The sequence below is a fragment of the Bidens hawaiensis genome, unplaced genomic scaffold (assembly GCF_021521415.1).
Source record: "Bidens hawaiensis isolate Kalapana, Puna unplaced genomic scaffold, B.hawaiensis_p1.1 tig00050548_1, whole genome shotgun sequence".
In the NCBI taxonomy this organism is placed as follows: domain Eukaryota; kingdom Viridiplantae; phylum Streptophyta; class Magnoliopsida; order Asterales; family Asteraceae; genus Bidens; species Bidens hawaiensis.
The window spans coordinates 60,221-86,045 of NW_027499047.1; the positions used below are offsets into that span (position 1 = coordinate 60,221).

The 25,825-nt window shown below is 37.3% G+C and overlaps 1 pseudogene; it reads left to right on the forward strand.

Annotated features, from left to right (window-relative positions):
• The first annotated feature begins 10,050 nt into the window (after window positions 1-10,050).
• LOC143598585 (uncharacterized) lies at window positions 10,051-10,943 on the forward strand (annotated as a pseudogene).
• Window positions 10,944-25,825: the final 14,882 nt, after the last annotated feature.

Sequence of the window (25,825 nt, forward strand, 5' to 3'; positions counted from 1 at the left end):
CCAAATATGTGAAAACCTAACAAATAAGATCGGTTAAATAACCTTTAGAACACAACTAGGTTTTCTTAAACTCTAATAAAACCCAATTTTTTTATACCTAACACTGAAATCGGGTAGAAAACCTTTCAAAATCAATTATGTTTTGTTAAACAAAAAGATGACTCAAATTTTTAAAACCCTAAAACTTAAATCGTTTCTTATATCAACTGTCTGTCAACCCGGACATACATTTTGTAGCTTGAAGAACGTATATCAATGAACCAAACTTACCGATTTTGTAGACTACGGCTATCGGATCGCCGGAAAGTTAACTTGTCTCTCTCTAGAAGCACCAAAAGCTGAAGGAAGCTGAAGAGGTGAGGTAATGTTTTAGAGAGATTTGTTTTAAATTTTGAATGATTTTGTTGGTCTGCATGTATAGTTGACTAGGCATAAAGTAGATGAGGTTGAAAAGTCGGTCTTACCCTTTTGTACTTATAAATTGTATTTTTAATATAAATATTGTACTAGTGATAAGGATTTGAACTCAACTACCCATTACAAGAAATCAATGGCTTAGAAAGAGTTTCTGGGGTTTTTTCAACTGGAGTGAGTTTTTATTTTAATCTTTTCATATATATATATATATATATATATATATATATATATATATATATGTGTGTGTGTGTGTGTGTGGTTGGTATCATTTAAGAACTCTAAAAAAGTTAAGAACTCTTAGGAACTCTACACAATGAAACATTTTTTAATTTTATTTATATATTAACATTATTTAAGAGTAGTTTTATCATATTTTATATAAAAAATTTTGAATACATATATTAATCACAAGTTTACATATGTGTAAAATTTATGTACTAACAAATTTACATAGGTGTAAAACAAAACAAATATATGTATAAAAACTAATTTTCAAAATTGTAATCGTAAATTTATATATAACAAAATAATAAAGCTAAACTCAAATAACATTAACATAGAATTTTTTTTATAAAAAACGTTAGTTTTCAAGGGTTCTTCAAGTTCTTAAATAATTTAACAGAATGATACTCATCTTATATATATATATATATACACACACATGCATATTTCAGGTTATTCTTTTGGTTGAAGTGAAAGTTGAATATCACACAGATTGACTTTAGGTTATATATAAAAAAACTAGTTTGATTTAATTATTTGTAACAAGTTGAGACGATGCGTATTTGATTGAATTTAGATAAATAAATTAGATATAGTAATATTTAAATTGTATGATAGTACTTTGTGAGCTTTGAGCAATTAGTTCGTGCCCCGACATTTCCGCCTTAGGTTGGAGTGTGATAATGCGGGCTAAAAGCTAGTTTATATATATACTTACATATATATATATATACATTATTCGTTTATAATATTTATATATTGTTTTGAATTTTAATTTTATTTATTATAAGAAAGTTAATAATATACTTCGGGTTTTATGATGAAAGAGTTCACAAATAAATAAAATGTTATAACCTAGTTTAAAAGTTATCTTGGTTTGGTTAAACCCATGACCCGCTTATTGTTTTTTACTATAAGTTGTTTCTTAATTATAAATAATATAATTGTTTTTAGAAAAATCAAATATTAATTTTTTGTATATCCATATATTATAAGATTTTTATATCAAATATTTGGTAAAATCATTTTTAATTTAATGAGGTGTTATAATCCGTTTAAGGGCTATTTGGGTTTTGATGAGACTCATACCCGTGAATTCGGGTAAAATGTATGAAAAGTCTCAATTTACAAATAAATCAATATGGTGGCTTGAGAGAGTGTAGAAAGCAACCAGAGAGATTTTAAAGGTTTCGTTTATTATTATTATTATTATTATTATTATTATTATTATTATTATTATTATTATTATTATTATTATAATATTTCATTTGTTTCTCATCCGTTACACATTGCTCACCAATATAATGTTATTTCTTAGGATTACACCATTTTCAGTTTCATGAACTTCGTAACGAGGTCTAATCCCTATGACGGGGATAAAAGTGGGTTTCTTTGTCAAACACTCAAGGACTTCTTTTGTTGCGTTATTTTCTTTTTGAAGAATCGTGGATCGACTCACTGGTAGACGATCAACTTTCCTCGGGTGTGATTATGCTATTTCACCGATGGTTCTCTGGGATCTGGATTCTTCCACCTACAAAATGAACAGCACCGTAAACTTACCCCTCAGAAAGGGATAGAGGGGTCCTCTTTGGGGTAACCCTCCGGTGTGAGAATAAGAGTTTGTAGGAGAAGATAATAATCTGAGAGTAAGGAATTGGAATGTATTGCTTAATATAGCTTAATATTGCCTGAGATTACTTAATAATGCGTGATGCAGTGTAATATATTGTACCTCTCCTTGTGGAGTTGATGTGGTATTTATAGTGCTAGGGTTTCCAATGATTGGGCTCAGACCCAATTAGGGCCCTTTTGGCCTCCTCCTATTGCTTTGCGCCACGTGTCCTTGGGACACCTGGTGCTCTTTCATTGATTATTCTCTGACCCAGGTATTTTACCTGGTGCTCTTTCATTGATTATTCTCTGACCCAGGTATTTTACCTGACCCATGTGCAATCACGTGGTAGCACATGGGTTTTGCTGAGTTGTCCACCTTTCATTGGCAGCTGTCAACATCAGCATATTCTTATTCCTTAAAAAGATACATTCTGGAAGGTTGTCTGACGTGCACAATCAAGGTTGTCCTTATCCTAATTTGGATAAGGACGAGGTTGATTATGTGCATGTGTGATATGCGCCTATCCTGAGGATGCGCGAGGTCTTCTCTTTATTCTCACGCGCAGATGTTTCATGCGCAGATGTGATATGCACAAGCATGTGATATGCGCCACGCGCAGATGTGATATGCGTGAGCATGTGATATGCGCCACGCGCAGATGTGATATACGTGAGCATATATGGTGCGTGAGCATGTGGTACGCGTGAGCATATGTGATGCGTGAGCATATGTGATGCTTGAGCATATGTGATGCATGAGCATATGTGATATACGTGAGCATATGTGATATGCGCCATGCGCATAGGTTTTGGCTTTGTGCCTTCATAATGTCTTGTTTTCAAGCCTCTTGTCTATATCTTGTGGGTTGACCCGCCTCGCTCGGTGTTGAGGCGGGTACATACCTCTTCAAGCCCCCCAGTCTAATGTGTGTCTTGTCTCGCGCGAGCGAGGTAAGATAGATATTAGACTTAATAGTTTGCTCTTTAGTAGGGTTTTGTCTTTTTCTTCTTATTACTCATCGTTGCGCGAAATTCTATCCTTTTGGTTGAAACGAATCGTCCATGTACGTGGTTGGTTGTTGCTGACATGCGTCAGTGATGGAGACGTGTCAGACTTTTCGTGTGCTCGAGGTGCTACAGTTGCCTTTCATGTCCCCTCACATAGTGTCAGGAACACGTGTCGCGCTCGCGTTGGTCCGTACCTGCGAGTGGTGGCGCGTGAACTCTGGCAGCACCTGTATCGTTTCTTTTCGTGTCCCCTCACACAGTGTCAGGGACACGTGTCGCGCTCGCGTTGGCTTACACCTGCGAGTGGGGGCGCGTGAAGTCCGATCAGTACCAATTTTTCTCTCTCGTGGGCCTATAAAAGTAAGCCCTTAGAGTTTTTTATCCTTCATCATCCTTGTTGTTTATTCAGAGCTTTCCTTTCATTCTATTCCGATTAAGTGCCTTCCAGATTTCCGTTCTTCAGAAGCAACTTGTGCCTGACTCTGTTGTATGTCTGATAGCTCAGACAACACAATCTCCCCCAGCAATCGCCGTGTGAAATCATTAGTAATGTCTACGTTGAAGAAGACCGGCAAGGGGAAGAGGGCTGCTGAGGCCTCATCGGAGGAGGTAGGGAAGACCAAGTCAGTGAAGAAGTGGGATGAGATCCCCTGTAAGCTGAGGCAGTCCGATTTCGACAGCCTTATCGCCTCTCAGGGTTTTCTCCCTGAGTATGGCTGCATGCTGCCGGCGGCCGGGCAAACGGCGGCGGACCCGCCCACCGGCTATATATCCCTGTATTGCCATTTTTTCACCCACTGCAACCTTCGTCTCCCGATGACAAGGTTTGTGGGTGCGCTGCTTAGGTTTTATGGGATTCATATATCCCAAGTCCATCCGTTTGGACTCGTGCGCATGACTCACTTTGAGTTCATGTGCAAATCTCAGCGCGAAGAGCCCACCCCTCGGCGCTTTCAGTTTTTTTACAAGCCCAAGATCCAAGATTCTTGGTTCTCATTTATTCCTCGCAGTCAGAAGGTCAAGTGCTGCACTGTCTCCTCCAAGAGCCTTCATGACTGGTCTGAGAGATTTTTCTACATCAGGGCTGGTGTGATTCCCATCCGCATGACCATGCGCGCGATCTCTTCTGCGCCTGCGGATGTGGATGTCCTCAAGAACCCAACTGGCGCCTGGGTTAATAAGTTGACCGCTGAACCATCCCCCGCCAAAAATATTTGCGAGGAGGCGCTGGTGGGGGTTAGTATGAGTAGGAGGTGGGCCGACAGCGCGACTGAGCCTGTTATCCAAGTTGACGGCTTGTGTAAGTTAACTCATTGCATTACTTTTGCGCGAAATAATTCGTTTTTGTTGATATCATTTGACTTGTTTTGTGCAGTCAGCAAGGAGTATGTCCACGCCGCCTATGATGAGCATATGGAGGGTGGCTCCGTCGCGCTGGGCGCTGGGGAAGTCGGCTTCCCCGATCGCTTCGATGACATGTTCATCCCTGTTGATCTGGGATTTCGCTTTGACAGTGACGCGCCTGGTAAGCCTTTGTACTTATGCTTATGCCTTTATAATACCAAATTTGGCTAACATTTCTGTTGCACGTATTGTAGACGCGCTCGAGAACTACGAGCTGGAGCTCGCGGAAGAGGAGGAGGAGGAGGAGGCTGAGGTGCCCCAACTAAAGCGTAAAGCTAAGGGGAAAACTGGCGCAGGGGCCAGTAAGAAACAGAAGAAAGATGATGCCCCTGTTGCTCAGGATCCTCCTACTCAGGCGAGGGGACTTGAGAAAACCCAGGAGTTTACCTCCAAGTTTTTCTTGTCCTCCCTGCCTCAAAATGTGGGCAGACCTCTTGTCCACACGAGGTATGGTGCCGCCACCTCTTCCCTTCGCGCGGCGGAAAAGGGAAGCGGCGTTGCGCCTGCCGTTTCATCATCGACGGGTATACTTTATAATTTATGGTTTTATGAGCGCGATTCTGATAGAACTACTAATGAATCTTTGCTCACTCAAATGTTTGTAGAGCCGGCGACCTTGGTGGATCAACCTCAGGCGCAACAAGGTGCCGAGGCTGCGCTGGATGTCGCTTCGAAGTCCCCTGTTTTACCCCCAAAAAGGGGGAGAATGGACTTCATGGCGATGTTTAACTCGCGAACGGCGGTGCGCCAAGGTATGTATTGCACTTTTATTTTCTGACTTCTCTTTTTAGATCAAGTCATGAACCATTTCTCTTTGTTGATTTTTTATAGGAGTCATAGCTGGCGCGCAAGCTGCTGGCGGCACTGCTTGCGCCGGTGCCAGCGCCGTTGGTTCTGCTCCTGCTCCTGCAAGCGCTGAATCTCCCCTCATCGGGATTACTAAGGAGCAGGAGGCCGTTTTACGCGCCGACCTGGCGGCGTCGAGACCTCCCTCACCTCCTGCGCGCAGCCCTCCTCGCGAGACTGATTTTGGTTCTTCCAGGTCGCAGGAGAAAAGGCCTGTTTCAGAGGAGGATGAGGAGGTTCAAGTTGAAGACTCCGACCGCGGCCGCGCCAGCCCTGCAGCGCCACGAGATTTCGCGGCGCAGTCTTCTCGTGGGGCTGGCGCTGACTTTTCTGCTTCATCCCCGCAGGTATAGGTTCGTTTTGCTCCGCTGCGCGGACTTCCATATTAGTGTTTTGATGACTTAGATCATTACTTTGTGTTTGCAGGAAGCCGATCACATTTACCGCCCGAGATGGAACATTACTGAGGACAGCTCATTTCAGTCCATGGGTGTGTGTGAGGACTTCTGGGCTCATTCTGTGCCTCCAGCTGAAAGGAGGTTTCAGGAGGACTGCGCTCGCGTGGACTTGCTCAACGACCATCTGTTTGCTGGGTCGGCTTTCTTTGCTGCCTCCCAAGAGCTTCGCTATGATTACGTAAAGGTACGTGATGCTCTTGCGGAAGCCAAGCAAGAGGGTAAAGTGTCTGCTTGGAATCTTTCTGATGCTCGAGAGAGAGCTGAGAAACTCCAAGCAGAGCTCAGCGAGAACAGAGCAAGTGCCAACGCTGCCTTTGTGAAGCGCGGGCATGAGCTCCAGGCTGCGCGGGAGAAGCTACAGGCGGCTGAGGCGGACACGGCCAAGTACGCACGGAGGGTGCGCGACCTGGAGTTGGACGTGGAGGCGCGTGACCAAGCTCTTGTCCAGTCTATAACTGACAAATCATCATTGGAGAGTGAGGTTGCGCGCCTGAAGAAGGAGCTGGCGGCCGCGCGGGCCGAGAAAGATGAAGCCTTGGCGACGGCAGCGTCTAGCCAGGAAGCACTCGATGTTGCGCGAGCGGAAAAGGAAGAAGCCTTGGCGGCAGCAGCGTCCGACAAAGAGGAGCTGAAACAGACCAAGGAAACTGTTGAGTTATTAAACTCTCAGATTCCTGCCCTCGAGACGACTGTTTCTTCCCTCGCGCAGGATCGCCAATGGCTAATCTCACAGGGTATGACTCGTTGCGCTTACGCGATGAAATATTCAGACGAGTTTCAGACCCTTGTGATGGATTGCAACGCTGCCTCGCGCTTGGTGGGTCGAGCTGAAGGGTTCAAGGATGGTTGTGAATATAGCGCACTGAAGAAGAACCCATCCGACTACCCTTATCAGCTCGACGTTGTCTGCGCGGATATGGCCGAGATGGGGGAGAAGTATTTGAATACTCCCATTCCCATCCTTGGGCAGGTATTTTAACCTTAATGAGTTTACCTTGATTTATTTTCCAAGTGTTTTTGTACTAATACTTTTTCTTATGATTTGCAGATAGCCGCGCTTGCTGACCAGCCCGATCTCGGCGCGCTAAAAAAGCTACTTGATGAGTGTGAAGGGGCTGACGGCGGCGACGATGGCGCGGGGAATGCTGCCCCTGCTAGCGGCTCTGGCGTGGCCAAAGGACCCGCTCCTGACACTATTGTGATAGAAGACTCCCTTCAAGACGAACAACTTGACTATGGTCAGTTTGGAGATGATGAGGAGCGGGCTGCGCCAGATGCTGAGGGAGGTGATGAGGGCGATGAAGAGGCTAACATCGATATAGAGACTTGAGAAGCCCTTCACGTTCCTTTTTTTTTATTTGTAGTTTGTATCTCTATCACCTTGTAAATTTGTAAATTTCAATGCTTTGGAATGAAATTTTGTTTTCCCTTTATTCGCATCTTGCGCATTCCCAATTCCTCTCTTTATATTGCATGTTTGCTTGTTGAATATAAGATATGCTTGCACATTGAAATAAGAACAAGGTTGTAAAGAAATTATTTTACTTAATCCTTGTCATATTGTAAGTGATTTTGCCATATCCTGATTATGTTGACACGTGCCTTGGCGTTTCATTATTCCTCTTTTGCGCGACGTTATCGCGCATTTATTATAGGAAATTATGAGTTTTTTAGCCTTTACGTATCAGTATGTGTTACTCAAATATCCATTACAATTTCATGCGCGACCTTGACCTGAGACCTTAACAACTATGTTTTGGCATGTGCTTTGCCTTAGTTGAGCTTAGGTATTTTTATGGTCAGGCTGCGCAACATGTAGGATGGATGTTGTGAGTGATTTGAGCTAAGGCTCACATTATTGGGCTAAGGCCCTGAGCTAAGGCTCATGTTTTTGGGCTAAGGCCCTGACGTTTTAGAGTTAAGACTCGTTAACGCGTTTGAGCTTGAAGCTCGCGCATGTATGTTTTACTTCGTTTTATTTTTTATCTTGATATCAATATAATGTTGTCATATTGCTCAAAATTAATAATGGGAAGTGTGAAACATGTATGCAAAAGGTAATATAATCCACATTAAGAGAAGATAGCGCGTATCATTATTCATAATGGCTTAAAGAGCCTTGATTACAAATTTGACCATTTTTACATGAAACATTTTCTAAGCTGTGCTGCGTTCCATGCGCGCGGAATCTTCTTTCCATTTAAATCTTTTAAAGCGTATGCGCCTTTTCCCAATTCTTCTGAGACTTGATAAGGTCCCTCCCAATTGGGGGACATCTTTCCCGGGGGTATCGCGCGGCTAGCTTCATTGTTTCGAAGGACAAAATCATTCTTCTTGAAGTGGCATTCTTTCACGCGCTGATTGTAATATTTTTCCAGCTTTTTCTTGTATTTGGCTTCACTGATGATAGCCGCCTCTCTGCGCCCTTCAAGCAAGTTGAGATCCAACCTCCTTTCGCGCTCGTTATCAATCTTGCTCATCATGAGCACTCTATGGGATGGGCATCCAATTTCTGCTGGAATCATAGCCTCCGTTCCATAGGTTAGGCTGAACGGGGATTCGCCATTGCTGGTTTTGCTTAATGTCCTGTGCGCCCACAGGACATTAGGTAGCTCTTCGACCCAAGAATGGGATTCTCCCTCCAACCTTTTCTTCAGCTCATTTAGCAAGCTTTGGTTCGCGCACTCCACTTGGCCATTCCCCTGAGTGTGGTATACTGAAGTGAAGATCTGGTTGATGTGCAATTCCTTGAGCCAGCTGGATATCTTCTTGTCGGTGAATTGTTTGCCATTGTCGCTCACAATTTCCATGGGAAGGCCAAAACGGCATATGATGTGGCTCCAAGTAAATTGCTTCATCGCCTCGGCTGTGATTTTTGCTAGTGGCTTGGCTTCAACCCATTTTGTGAAATAGTCTACTGCCACTACCAAAAATTTTACTCGCCCTTGCGCTTGCGGTAGGGGACCCACAATATCGATTGCCCATTTGTGGAAAGGCCATGCGGAGGTCACCGGAATCAAGTTGTTCTTTGGCCGCATGGTGTTTGGCGCATAGCTTTGACACGCTTTGCATTTTTGGATCTCTTTTAGCGCGTCCAAGTACATGCCTGGCCAATAGTAACCTGCGCTCATTGCCTTGGCAACCACCATGCGCGGGCCAGCATGTATTCCACAAATTCCAGCATGTATCTCTCTGATCACATAGCTTGCTTCCTCAGCATCTAGGCATTTCATGAGCGGTCCAAGATAAGAGCGTTGATATAATGTACCATCAAGCAGTTCATAGTTCTGCGACTTGTGTCTTATCTTCCTCGCCTGTGCGCGATCGTCCGGTACTTTTCCCTCCTTCAAGAATTCCGTTATTGGAGTTGTCCATGATGAAGGGGTTGTATGAGTTACAAGGACAGACTTCGCTCCCACCGACGGGTTGCTCATTACTTCTACCCTGACGTCTTTGCCAAAGTGGTCGAAGCTGGTTGATGCCATCTTGCTCAGTGCGTCGGCAGATTTGTTTTCACTGCGCGGAATATGAATGATTCTGAAGCAGTCAAATTGCTCAATGAGCTTTTTCGCCTGCTCTAGATACAGAGGCATGGTGTTCTCCTTGGCATCATAAAGGCCATTGACCTGTGCTGCTACCAAGTATGAATCAACATGGGCCTCTAGCTTTTTAACTCCGAATTTGTGCGCGATGCGCAGGCCAGCCAGCAGGGCTTCATACTCAGCTTCATTGTTGGTGCTCTTGAAGTCCAACCTGATGGCGTAAGTATATTCATGATTCTCTGGATCCACCAGTTTGAGGCATGCGCCGGATCCTTCGTTGTTTGAAGCTCCGTCAGTGAATAATCTCCAAACATCTTCTTCATCATTGGCTCGTGGAGGGTCAACCTCGCGCTGAGCCTCTTCAATTTTTCCCTCAGGGATTTCTGCGATGAAATCAGCTAAGACTTGTCCCTTTATTGCTGGGCTGGGCTTATAGGCGATCGTGTGCTCTCCTAATTCCAGCGCCCATTTCGGTTTTACTTTCACATGTAGCCTATAAAAGGCATTGCAAGTTTAAGAATATTAAGAAGAAAATTATGAAGTAAATTATGTCTTGTTCTCTCTATTATTTCTTTGAAGTCTAACCCGCTCAAAGGGTCACTATCTTGGGAGATTAGCCATCTCGAATCGGCTACCTATCAATTGGTGCTTTCATTGAAATATATAATGAAAAGTTGTTTCAATATCTAGCTTCTTTATCTTGTTCTTTGGGAGTGTTTGCCTACTACAAAAGGCTACCTATCACATTGGCAGGTTGTAAACGGGTAGGTGGGTTGTAAATGAGTTGAAATCAAGTTATAAACCGGTAAAAAGGCTCATCATGTTGGTGGGATGTAAGGTTTCTTGCTCTCTCTACTCTCTCACCACAAACTGATGGATGTTAGTGTGGTCTTATAAGGTTTCTAGCATGGGAAAGTAATTTGAAAGGTTCTGTGTGGTTCGAAGGGGCGCTTACAGCGTTGAAGGCGATTTGTGATGCGCAGGCCATTCTTTAGGAGCAGGCTTCGCGCTCCAGATTGGGAAATCGTGGAGACCCATCTGTTTAATCCACCGTTGGTTTCACTTGCAATGAGTTTGAAAAACGTAGGGGAAGTTGTTTAATTGGGAAAAAGTAAAGTCAATGGTGTGTGTATGGTGGCGGTGAATATAGTGATGGTTGTGGTAATCATGTAGCATTTAATAAATGGGTGCCTCATTTGTATGTTAATAACAGTGATTATATACTAGCGGTGGTGGCGAGAAGGAGAAGGAGAAGGAGAGGGAGAAGCTTTTTGTGTTGTCTAAAGGGAAGCAAAAGTTTTTGGAAGCACATGGATTGGAGCAATGGTGGTCGGATGATTTATAGCTTGAATTGGCTTTGGAAAGTAGTAAGCTTAGTAAGCAATTGAAGTCGTTGTGTAGTGTAGGCTCTACTACAAATACCCAATGATGAGTCTACGTTGTTGGTTGATTGGATTATATGTTGATTAAAGTTTTCTACATAAAGCTTTTAATACAAATTTTGGATTATCTTTTTCAACCCATTTATGTTAAACGTGTTGAGTGTATGTTATAAAATTCATAAACTTCTTTTTCATAAAAAATGAGTGTGATTTATATATAACTAGTTGCTTTAAACCCGCGCGTTGCGGTGGAGACACGACGGGAACTTGCCGGCATCAATTTGGTTTGCTACGTTACCGGTTCATACCATATTAAAAACTTGTGATGTTATTTGTGTAACTTAATGGAACTTGAGGGTTACCGTATTAAAACATTGTGGAGTTAATTGTGTAATTAATGGGACTTGAAGATTCATATTAAAAAGTTATGGAGTTAATGATGTAACTAAATGAAAGTTGTGGGTACCATATGTAATAGACATGTGAGATTAATTGTGTAGTTAACGAAACTTGAGGGTTACTATACAAAAAAATGTATAGGATTGACCATGTAACTAAATTTACTTGAAAGGGACAATTTGTAAATATTCAATCACAATATTAACATTTCTTAATTAATTAACATGAATTCAAGGTGTATATATAAATGGTAAATGCTGAAATACAAAATAAAACAAAAATAAGACATTTAAGAATGATTTGTGGTCTAAAAATCCCTAAAAAAAGGAAAATGATTAAAAAAAACCATAACTCAAAATATAAATAAAAATGAAAACTAAAAAAACTAAAGCGTTTCTTTCTTCTCGTTAAAAAAAAACACAATGTCGGGGGGGGGGGGGGGGATACACAATGACGGAAATAAATAAAAACCACAATGATAGATAAAAAAACATAATAAATCGCAAAATATAACACAATCCCGAGCAAAATATAACACAACGTTGAATAACGTAACATAGAATCAAGGAAAAAAAAGACAAAATGAATGATAAAAATAAACAAAAGACACAATTATAAATAAAAAGACACAATGATATTTTTCCTTAACGTTATGTCATTTTTTTGTTTGTTTTTTTAACGAGGACCACGGGAGAAACAATTTAGTTTTTCACTTTTTATGTTTTTTATTTATATTTTGAGTATTGATTATTATTATTATTATTCTTATTATTATTTATATTTTTATTTGCCATAAATCATTTCTCATTCTTTTAAATTTTGTTTCCGTTTATTGAATAACTTGACCCATATATAAATAACTTAAATTGATAAGAAAAATATATGTGAAAAAAAAAGAAACAAATATATTAAAAATAAAGAAACAAACTCGAAATTTAATAGGATCGGTTGCGGGTGGAGCTCTTTTTTAAAAACCCCGACTAACCCGACGTGATTAGTCCAAAACTTGAACGGGTTGACCCGTTCAACACCCTAAATTTATAATCCCCATACAATTAAAATATTACGAATTACTGCACAACACTTTTACATTTGGACTAAACCACATAATCTTTTTTAATAAAAATGTTGGATTATCTTTCCAGCCCATTATTCGGTAAGTTTACTTCCGTGAACATTTAATTGGAACTAGGTAAACAACCGCCGCGTTGCGGCAATGTAACAATGTGAATTCAGTCAGTATCGGTTAAGTTATTCACAACACCGGCATTAAATCTGGAAAAAATGTAAACGTCCAAAATTGTATCGGCACACGTACAACTTATGATCAAAATGACACGGACTTGGTTACAATGTAGCTTACGATACAAATAACATATTTAAAATGATGTTTACTTGATAGTTAAAATTCGGGCATTGTGGTGGTGACTGGTGTCGGATTTGTTTGTTATAGTTCCGAAAATAAAAGCAAATAATAAATTCTTCAAATTAAAATAAATAAAACAAACAGAATGATAAAAAAACGCATAAAAAATCATATACAAAAAAGGATATGTGCTCCACAAATATATCAAATAATCAAATGAGAAAAGTAAGAAAAACAAAAGGCTGCTTAATGAGATTTGAACTAGAGCTTTGAACTTGCCTATAGCTATGCAAACAAATTGAAGATCCATCAAGCCACACAAACTTATTTGTTTAACTATTAAAATAATTTGCATATATATCATAACTAAATTAATATAATATTCAAAAAAGAAACTAATGGCACCGACATTTGACTGTTTATTTATTTATATAAACGAAATAAGGACTTTCTAGCTGTAGTTTCGGATTTGGTTATTTACCCATTGCGAATTCGGTTGTTTCGGTTAAGTTTATTACGTTACCGGAACTAAAAAACTCGTATAGCTTACGATACAAAAGACAATATGTTTAAAATGACGTTTATAAAGTTGGTATCCGGACCTCGTGGTGGCGACTCGAGACGTATTTAGTGGGTCTCGGTTACGACACATTTCAAGCGACGTTTATTCTGTCGGTAAAACCTGAGCGTTGTGGCGCGGTGGTAACTCGACACGAATTTGGTCAGTCACAGTTATAACACATTTCAAACTACGTGTATTGGTCGGTAAAAAATGGGCATCACGAGTTTAATCTGTTTTAATTACACGATACAATTACAAAAAAACAAAAAAAAATACATATTAAAAGCAAAAAAAGAGAATAAAACTCATTGCCAAAAAAAAAGAAAAAAGAAAAAAACAAAGAAAAACTTGTGAACCGCATAAAAGTGAGCATCCATATGAGAAAAAAACAAATAAATAACAAAAAACAAAACTTGTGAACCGCTTAAAAGTGACCATCCATAAGAGACAAAAACAAAGAAATATTTCCAGCCGGGTGTCGAACTTGGGCACAAAACAAATGAATAACTTAAGGAAGCTCAATACCAGCCATAATGCCAAACATAAATCTTTAGTGTGAACTTCAAATGAACTATTTAAATACCCAAATTCAATATGGCTTTCAAGATTTGTGGCACCAACATTCAATATTTGTCTTATATATATAATATGTTCCTCCTGTTCGTTCCTAGTAATCTCTAGCATGTAAATCGAGTTGAATCACACGTTAGTTAGTCAAGAACGAATAGATAAAAGATCGAGAAGTGTCTAGCTTAACCAAGCATGAGCTTCATACAAAGGTCATTTTGTTCTTCGGTCCGAGCCAAGGTTTTTTTCTTTTTTTTAGACCTTTATACATGTTATTTTTTAGTTAGCTTCTCTGTTCTAAAACATTAATACTTTGGTTATAAGGATATTGGATTTTAATAATTCAAACTTTGTCTCAATGACCAACGTTAAGCGAAGCTTTATAAATATACATCAACAGTTCCAAGTTTTGACCTATTAGTCACCAACAAGCTTTTCACTAACAGGGTTGACTCCATTATTTTTTATGACGTGGATGATGACGTGTACGATGATGTGATAAAAAAGGTGACATGGACTATTTATTTTTAAATTAAATATCAAAATTTTCTCTCGAATCCCGCATACAATCCCGCATATTTATCTCGAATCTCAATAGAAATGAAAACGATCAATTGTTGGTAATAAAATCCAATATGCAGCTACTCAATACATAGAGATGTTGGGATGGGAAAAGACTTAAGGAAGATTGGAATCTTCTCAACCTCTCTGAAAATGGCTAAGTATGGAAACCGAGTAAACTTAGGCATCCCAGTAAGCTTATACTAAGTCTAGCTAGGTATTTTGCTATCCCAGCAAGGTTATCTTTTAGAATTCTTCTTAAGTGTCAGTTCGAGCAAACTACACTTCATTAAGCATGGTTGTTCTTCAAGTCAAACAGGGTTTGTTTCAGAGCAAACTCTAACCAAGCTAAAACCAAGTATTTTGGTGGATCTAGCAAGGTTTATTCATAATAAACAGTGGTCCTAGCAAGTTTAAAGGAAGTTGATAAAAAAATTACTTAGGGACTTCTAACGAGCAAGGTTCAACTCAGAGCAAGCTACAGTGTCACCGGCACACTTAAGATTGTTCAATAAGTTAATGCAACAAAAGGTTGAAGGGATCTCTAAAGAACAAGTTTGCTAGTAGGAGTGTACCGAGCAAAGTTTGGTATTATCAGGAAGTTTAAAGCCTGCTTGATGAATATTTTCTAAGGAAAATATCCTAAGTAAAGCTTGCCCGGAGCTGTTCCCCAGCATACTAAATGGTTACCAGGTTTGCTCGCTAAAAAACAAAGGTGCAAAGCTTGCCCGAATACCTGTTTAAACTTAGAATCTTTTGTAATACATTTGAACATGTTTTATATCAATTAATAGGGTTTCCAAAAAGGAAATGTCAGGTGTCATGTAACAACTCGGGTCTTTGAATTTATTTAACACCCGACTAGGTTCGACCTTCGGGTTATTTTCATTTCGTTTATCGAGTTTAAACTGTGATTAATTGTTAATTTATTTTTTTATAATTATATCTCTATGGTTTTGGCACTTTTAACCCGAAATATAAACTTTTATCCATTTTTGCCTCATCTTCAAATCCCAAGGACTAAAACTGTAACTGATATTATAACCCATATCTTTGAGCTGGATACCCTTGAACCCGTACCCGTATTAGTGTATATTCTTGTACCCGATTGTTAAATCGGTTATCTTAAACCATAATTCGCGTTTACAAGTTGTAATTGATCTGGTAAATCATCCAAGAATGGTATTTTCGGCCTAGCCGACACTCCTAACATGGTAATCGTATCAATCTTGATCCGCCTTTCCCTTTAACCAAACCGACACTCGTTTAATCTTGTTAGACACGAAAACGTTGTTAATAATTCAATTAAACGCAAAGATACGATCCTCTAACCCTCGCCGTTCATAGCCCTATATATAATTGTATTACTTTCGTCGTGTATAACTCGTTCTTTCATCCTTAGCGTCGGCCTGCATCTGTCCGATTACCCTACCTCCGGTCATAGAAAAAGGTAATGGATCATATGGTTTTAATCGCGATTAGGCGCTGATCAAAAGCCCTAAGGTCGTTTTGGTTGATTATAATTGGATTAATCAAATCAAAATATTAGGGTTCTTAATCAGATTGTTCATATCAGCTTGTGTATTTAATTAAACGAAATCAGATTTGCTTGCAAAGGCTGGTCAACCCAGTTGGTTAATTATACTAGCTATGGGGGCAGAGGTCGCGAGTTCGAACCCCTGCACCCCGTTTTTGTCGGATTTTCCTAGATTTAATTCTTTTTAGCCATTTAAAATATATATTAATACTAATAATGAATAAATAAAACTATTTTACTAGAAACCGATCACATATATTTATTTTCTCACGTCTTTTGCCCGTGTATGTACATATACATATATACGAATATACAATGCCACGTAAACTAATATTTTGGTCATATACTATATATATAAATGGACAAACTTATTAAACGTTTTAACAAACTAATAAATATTTTAAAGATTTATAATAATTTTTATATAATAAAATATTATAATATATTTTTAAGCGGATTAATAAACTAGTATACTTTGTTTATAATTTGGCAAACTAGTAGTTCTTCATATAATAACTTTATATATAATAAAATTTTATATAATATGACTTAATAATAATTATAATTATCGAGTTCTCATAATCGTCTAGTTCATTAACTTAGGGTATCCGTATTTCTCTTTTTTCGTATTAGGGCTTATCGTCAACGCGTGATTTCTGCGAATCGTCATTCTTATTGTTATATATTCCCTTTTGTTCGTCTATCGAGGTGAGTACCACATTCCCCTATTTTACGGTTTTCAATGTTTTGGGGACATATGCGTAAATAATATTTCTTATACATACTTATACTCAAAGCTGCAACTTTGTCTTAGGTGTTAACAACTTATACCTTACTTGTTTATGTGCTTATTTGCTTTGTATGCTTTCGCATTCGGAGAGGTCCAACATAATCTCAGTCTAGTATGATCATACGCCAGTCGTTATAGCCTTTGTGCTTCTCGACATCTCGGTTATACTTGCTCATTTGGTTAATTTGTTATTCTCATATGACTTTTGCAGCTACGTATTTTGTTATATATACTATATGTACAACTAAACTAGTGTGTTGCTCACTCAACCTTGTGTTGACAAACTATATTATCTTCAACGCATATGCAGGTTGTCGTGTGACGTGATTATCAAGACCGTTTGAAGCAACTTAGGATGCATGTTAGAGAAAAGATACAAGAACTTAATTTTGGATGTTTAATTTAATTGTTTATTTATAACATTGATGTACATGAATATTTGTTTTATTTGAAATTATTAAATAGATATTGAAACTTATATTGTGCATGATAGTAACCTTGAGAGCTGTGACAATCAGTTCGCGCCCTGGCATTTCCGCCGTAGGTTGGGGTGTGACAGATTGGTATCAGAGCCGAAGGTTTAAGATAGGTCGTTAGAAATTGCCTTAGACACATGTTTAGGAACCCTATACGTGCCTATCTGTTTACCTTTATGTGTTCAAATTAAATTGTTTACAGCTTTCTTAGATAATTATTATTTATTATCTATTGTATTATTATGCACACACACACAAACTCCGAGGCTATGCCTCAACATTCAAAGAAAACTTTTCGAAATTAGATTGCTTTTATTTACGGGAAATTCCTTAAGAATTCCCACATGTTGTTTTCACTCGTAAACCTTAAGGCTAGGTTATGTGGCATGTCCCTATGAAAAATGAAAGGGGAAGAGAAACTGTGAGTTGGGCACTGGAAAAACGGTTCCAAGAACCAAAGGTAAGACGCTATTCCTTACCTGGGTGATAACCTGACCACAATACTCAACCCTATGGACCCGAGCGAGACCCATAAATGCCATATGACCGACACCTTAGGTTAATTTTAACCGAATTCACGGTGATACGTGGCTAAACTCGGTTTCCTGATTATTGTGTTCCGTTATTTAAATGGTTAGTTGGGTGAAAAATCCATGAAACCCATGGGCACTCCTACTATTCATTTTTTAACTTGATTTCGTATATTTGTTGGAGTAATCAACGTGTTGATTCACAAGATTCTCTGACTACCCATATTTATTTCGATAGTTCGTTATTTAGTTTGGTTGGTTAAAACGCCGGGTAACGCTCATTGGGCCGACAAACTTCATTGCATTGTTAGTTCGTTAATTAGTTGGGACAATCGAATTGCCATGTAACGCTCATGGGCTGTCCAACTCAGTTGTTTTTCGTTAGTTCGTTGGGCAATTCAAATTGCCATGGAAAGCTCATGGGAGGCCAACATCCACAATTTATATTTTGTTAGTTTATTGTAAACTTAATAATTTAAATTTTAAACTGACTTAACTCCTTATGTAGTCATCACACATTAATCATACTGACTACATCATCGAATAACTATTTACGCTATGTACCCCCCTCATCTTATAAACTTTTACTTTTAATCTTCATGATGCAATTCCTCTCACTTCTTAGCGCAACATTATTATTTTCACATAATTAAACATTTTGCTATTTTTATGGTTCCTCAATTTATCCTTCATTTTATAAATCCTCATTTTTGGTCTCTATAGAATATCTCATTCAAGAAACCAACGTTATCCTCGACATCAATCGTTTGATTCTCACGATCACCCTAGTTGCTTGTATAGCCAGAGAGTTAACTGTTGCGATCCCTAGGATAGTAACCCAAATTCGGAACCTTAATGCAACCGATTCAACTTTTCCCACTAATTCCCCTGCTGGTGACTACAAACCATCTACCTCCACTCATCATCACAACAAGAAACGTAAGAACCTTGCTGCAACAAATCCTACCCACCCGCAAGTCTTCTCAAACAAGAAACCTTATCTTGGTCATTTTTCCGTCATGCTCCATTTGTAACTAACATCACTCGGTTGAATCCCTATGCCGTTGATGCACCCACTGTAATCGTTATGGCTATCTTGCTAACACCTGCCATGTTCCGCCTACTGCACAAGATGTTCCTTAACAACCTACCTCTCATGCTCAACCCTATGTTCCTAATACTCGTGCTTGCTACCATTGTGGAAACCCATCAACCTCATGTCCCTCAAACTTCTCCCATCAATCAAGGTCAACCTTTACTTAAACCAACACTACCAAACCCCGCAACCGCAAGCTCAAGTTTACCGGACATATTTCCACCAAACAACTTTCTTGCAAACTGTTCAAGCTCACGTCATCCAAGCTACCCCAAACCAATCTACCTCGACTGCTCCAACTCCTACTCCTGCAACTTCTCATAGTGCCTCAGACTCGTCAATTAAGCTACTCAACGATCGTGAAGACTATTGTCATTCCCTTTATCTATCTTAATTTCTTTTGTCTTTTCTTAATTACGTATTGTAACGCCTTCTTATGGCCTTGAATTATTTCCGTATTTGGACTATTTATCTTATGTCTAATAAATAAAGTTTATTTTGATTAAATAGATTGTTTATGGAAGCCTACTTCTATCTTTTTTCTTTACGTTCATTAACCTTAACTATTTATAAGCTACCCTTCTTACACTTTAAATACTTATATCTTTACGTTTAAAAGTTGTCTTAAAATTTCTTTGCTTTATTGAAATTCACTAAAATTTTTGAAATTATTTTATACATTCTAGTGTTCTAAATAAAAATTCCTTAAAACTTTTGATTCTTCAAAGTCATGTTTTAATCAAACGTTTCGTAAATCCACACGATGAGACGAAACATGTGGACCATCCGACGATGAACATAATTATGGTCCGGAACATAGTTATCGAAGTTCTCGCATGGAAATCATGATGCGTAAGATTGTGTGTCATAATATAGAATCGAAATTAGTTTAGATAACAGTACAAATGTTAAGATGATAAGGACATGGTGAATACGTCGCCGATACATCCTATATATATAAGTGTCCCTATCGGATTACATTTGGAGAGTTGTTTTGACTATTCAAGCTTCTATGCTATGATAAATTTTTTAAAAGTTATATTTAAGATATTATTTTTACTCAAAAATTTATTGGTGTTATTATTGTATTCCTTAATTTCGGGACGAAATTTTCTAAAGTAGGGGAGACTGTAACAACTCGGGTCTTTGAATTTAATTAACACCCAACTAGGTTCGACCTTCGGGTTATTTTCATTTCGTTTATCGAGTTTAAACTGATTAATTGTTAATTTATTTTTTTATGATTATATCTCTATGGTTTTGGCACTTTTAACCCGAAATATAAACTTTTATCCATTTTTGCCTCATCTTCAAATCCCAAGGACTAATACTGTAACTGATATTATAACCCATATCTTTGAGCTGGATACCCTTGAACCCGTACCCGTATTAGTGTATATTTCTTGTACCTGATTGTTAAATCAGTTATCTTGAACCATAATTCGCGTTTACAAGTTGTAATTGATCTGGTAAATCATCCAAGAATGGTATTTCCGGCCTACCCAACACTCCTAACAAGGTAATCGTATCAATCTTGATCCGCCTTTCCCTTTAACCTAACCGACACTCGTTTAATCTTGCTAGACACGGAAACGTTGTTAATAATTCAATTAAACGCAAAGATACGATCCTTTAACCCTCGCCGTTCATAGCCCTATATATAATTGTATTACTTTCGTCGTGTATAACTCGTTCTTTCATCCTTAGCGTCGGCCTGCATCTGTCCGATTACCCTACCTCCGGTCATAGAAAAAGGTAATGGATCATATGGTTTTAATCGCGATTAGGCGCTGATCAAAAGCCCTAAGGTCGTTTTGGTTGATTATAATTGGATTAATCAAATCAAAATATTAGGGTTCTTAATCAGATTGTTCATATCAGCTTGTGTATTTAATTAAACAAAATCAGATTTGTTTGCAAAGGCTGGTCAACCCAGTTGGTTAATCATACGAGCTATGGGGGCAGAGGTCGCGAGTTCGAACCCCTGCACCCCGTTTTTGTCGGATTTTCCTTGATTTAATTCTTTTTAAGCCATTTAAAATATATATTAATACTAATAATGAATAAATAAAACTATTTTACTAGAAACCGGTCACATATATTTATTTTCTCACGTCTTTTGCCTGTGTATGTACATATATATATATATATATATATACGAATATACAATGCCACATAAACTAATATTTTGGTTATATAATATATATATAAATGGACAAACTTATTAAACGTTTTAAGAAACTAATAAATATTTTAAAGATTTATAATAATTTTTATATAATAAAATATTATAATATATTTTTAAGCGGATTAATAAACTAGTATAATTTGTTTATAATTTGGCAAACTAGTAGTTCTTCATACAATAACTTTAAATATAATAAAATATTATATAATATGACTTAATAATAATTATAATTATCGAGTTCTCATGATCGTCTAGTTCATTAACTTAGTGTATCCGTATTTCTCTTTTTCCGTATTAGGGCTTATCGTCAACGCGTGATTTCCGCGAATCGTCATTCTTATTGTTATCTATTCCCTTTTGTTCGTCTATCGAGGTGAGTACCACATTCCCCTATTTTACCGCTTTCAATGTTTTGGGGACATATGCGTAAATAATATTTCTTATACATTCTTATACTCAAAACTGCAACTTTGTCTTATGTGTTAACAACTTATACCTTACTTGTTTATGTGCTTATTTGCTTTGTATGCTTTCGCATTCGGAGAGGTCCAACATAATCTCAGTCTAGTATGATCATACGCCAGTCGTTATAGCCTTTATGCTTCTCGACATCTCAGTTATACTTGCTCATTTGGTTAATTTGTTATTCTCATATGACTTGTTGCAGCTACATATTTTGTTATATATACTATATGTACAACTAAACTAGTGTGTTGCTCACTCAACCTTGTGTTGACAAACTATATTATTTTCAACGCATATGCAGGTTGTCGTGTGACGTGATTATCAAGACCATTTGAAGCAACTTAGGATGCATGTTAGAGAATAGATACAAGAACTTAATTTTGGATGTTTAATTTAATTGTTTATTTATAACATTGATGTACATGAATATTTGTTTTATTTGAAATTATTAAATAGATATTTAAACTTATATTGTGCATGATAGTAACCTTGAGAGCTGTGACAATCAGTTCGCGCCCCGGCATTTCCGCCGTAGTTTGGGGTGTGACATGTCATGACAGACCTATAAAAAGGAATATATTTGGTCACGCCTATGACAACAACGGACCAGAGCGAATATCGTGATCTTACGGCTGTCTCCCTCTTGTACGGAAAGCTGCCATAAATCCTGACATTACACCTTGAAAACTTAATTAATTTTCATTGTATAATTCATAATATAAATGGAAATCTTTTGATTTACTTTGTGTATTTGTTACTTTCAGGTCCATTGAGCAACATTTAGAGTGTTATTGATTGCGCCTTTAATATTCTATTGTAATTTTCACAAAAATAGTAAGTCGTAACCTTCTTGTCAACACTTATGTGTGGGTTACGATTGTGAGTGATTGAGCTAGTGAGTGAGCTATACGGGACCGACAAGTGGTATCAAAGCTGTGTTATTGCTGTTTTTGTGAATAATTGTTGTTGATTATTGCTGATTTTGAAGATGAAGAATGTCGTCAGCTGACAACTGTTACACTGGTTTGTGACGTCAGCTACCCTGTTTTTCATTTTTAACAGTTCTATAATATTATTGAGGTTTAAAAGTATTTTCTTACTCAATTCTATATTAAAGTTCTTATATTTGTTATAGATCTTGCTCTAAAACGTCCAGATATATCAGATATGAAGATTTTGTCCACATATCTGATTATTTTTCAAAGAGTATTTAAGTTTTTGTTTATTTTTTTAAGTTTTCTGTGTTTTTCAATATATTTTAAAATACCAAAAAGATGTCTGGATCAATGGATGAGCAAGAGGTTTCTACTAACAAGATTCCTAGGCTGTATGGCCAGGAAAATTGCATCAATTGGAAAGTGCTTTTTGAAGTTGCATTTTGCTACAACGATATTGAGAGGTGGAACTCTGTTAAGATGGGCCTTATTGTGACATTTGTGACAAAACGATGTATACCTTATTCACTACGTCCCGAGTAAAAGATAAATCGGTTAATTTGTAGTGAATAAACGAGTAACTAACCGATATTGATTATAATCCGTATATATACTGAGGGGTCATATATGAGTTATATATATTATAGTGGCAAACATATTGATATTAAGGCCCCAGTACGTTTAAAACCATTTAAACGAAAAAAGTTTCGTTTAACAATACGCTATGAGTTAAAACGCAATCATTAACATCAAAACGAGCATTGTAGCATCCGTCAAGCCGAAAAAGATTTATAAAACACTTATATGACATGTTCTAAGCAATCCGTGAAAATATTTTGGATTTTTACAACGAGTCAGTGTGTTTTTCTTATTTTACAAAAATTGGTTGAAAAACGCTCGTTTCCGCGCTGTTTTTCGCACCCGAACTAGTTTTCTTGCGAAAAACCGAACTCAAACTAAATTTTGGATCGAAATTTACACGTTGCACGAAAACCAAGGCATCAATGGGCCAAATACAGGCCCAATGCCCCCCATAGGTCAAGCCGCCAAAATGGACCAACCCCCTTTTTATAAGCTTGTTAAACAAGCTTTACCCTTAGATATTTTCCACACTTGTTTCAATAAACTAAATCCCAGTAGATTTCTTCACTATTGCAGCCTAAAACCCTAAAGGTAACATCTTATTTTCATGCTTAATTAACATGATTTAAACATAGAAATTTAGGTTTTGATTAGTATTATACATGTTTAACCATTAAAAAAAATTAAAATCACCTAAAATCATGTTTTGATGTTAAGCATGTTTACAAGTCAGAACCATATGGATTTTTCACCAAAAACACGGATTAGAACATGGATTTAACGTTTTTACGGTTTAAAAGTTCGGTTTGAAACCCTAAGCGAAACCCTAATTAACAAGGCTGGAATATGGATTATTTATGCTTGGTTTTGTGTTATATGATATGTAGATACACTGACTTTGTGACCCAAGACCCGGAGATGTAACATTCTACCAACCAAGATTATCGTGGTTGAAATACCATCAATTTTTCATAGTTATTAGAGCTTCTAATTAAGTCGATTGAAGTGAGCGAATTGCATGTAGAGATCCGTGGGGGCTTATAGTTTAATTGGACACGTTCCCTCCCAGTTTGATCAACGGGATCAGTCGGCTAGAGACGGTCGTTACTTTTCAAACCCAAAAATCCGACCCGTTTCAAATTTTCGGTTTTGCTTATATATATAGTTTCGTATTATGTATTTTTATGTTCGTCAACCGACTCATTTTGATGTTTCGATGTATTCGTGTCATTCGTTTATTATATATATAATTATCGTTTATTTAATAATATTTACGACGTGTTATAGACACCATTCGTTGTTTCTATTCGTTTCGTTTGAATTACAAAACTCCTATAATTAAAGTTTTCTTAATCGAGTCCCGAACTATTCGGGTATAATTCGAACATATTTCCAAATCATTAACTTTAATTTTATTTATATAACATTTGGAAGTACAAGGCCCAAAATGTAAATTTATATTGATTATATTTAAAAGAAATATGAAAGTATAGGGGCCAAAGTGTAATATATTCAAACAATAATAATAATAATAATAATATAAAAAAAAAACTCTGCAGCCCTTCCCCGTAACTCACCATCACGTTTTCCGATGAGCTCCGGCCGGCGACGGCAACAAACTTTCGGCTACCTTAAAACTCACTTTTAACGTCCGATTCAATTCGTTAAAGCATCCAAACATCGTCTACACTAATTATAACTATTATTATGTAATTTATTTCACCATTAACGACCTAAATAACTAGTAATTAATCCTAACTTGTCGGAATTTAATCAATGTTTTAATAACTCGGTTTAAATACTAATCGATTCAATTGAACACATAAATATAATCCTAATCGCCATCTAAACCTACTGCAAACATAATATTACACTAACAAACTCTCAATAAGCTCCGTAATTGTTCATCAAAGACCCAATTCCGGCCACCTTCGTTCAACGTCAATCCGGCACCATACGAGGTATGTGTTATATTATATGGTTTTGATTCATTTCTGGCAGTCTAATAAAACCCCTAACTTTAATTTAACAAACATGGAGCAATTTAATGGAATTGAAATCCTAGGGTTTATAATGAAGAAGATGAACCAGTAACATGTTTTATATATTTTTGTTTATGAGGTTTTAACAAACAAACAATCTAGTCCAACTGGTTAGTCCTTGAATCTGTCAATCAGGGGACCCGGGTTCGAATCCGGGTCATAGCAGTTTTTGTTGTTTTGTTTTTTTTTTATTTTTATTTTTAAATTCTTTCTTTTAATATTAATTAACCAAATAAAATTTATAAAAATTATATAAATCAAATAAAATTATATTAAGTTAGATAAAATTAGTTTTTATCATTTTTCAACTAAAACCGACTTTCGTTTCCGTTAAGCTTTCGTTAGAAACCCGATGAATATTATATAAATAACTATTATTTCGTTAAATTTTATAACACGCTAACATAATTATTCTCAAACTAAAATTCCGTTAAAAACCCATAACTCATTAAACATTATGAATCTCAAACCCATCAAGTTCGTTTAAAAACTAGTTTAACTTATATATATAGATATATGTTTGTATGATAATTTTCGTTTGTTAAACCTTAAAATTCGTTAACATATTCGGTTTTCAAAATAAAATACATCGTTAACACCAATATTTCCGTAACCCTTAAAATATTCGAACTTGGTATTAATCTTATAATTTAAGCCTAGCAAGTAAAATACATCGTTAACACCAAGATTACTCGAGAAACATGAAAGCGTTGAGGTGCTGCTTGAAAGTCTAGAAAAATATAAGCCTAGCAAGGTAGGGATAATGCCCGAATATAATATTAATATAATATTAAAATGCTTAGACCCTAGTCGAGGGTATACTCAATACCTCG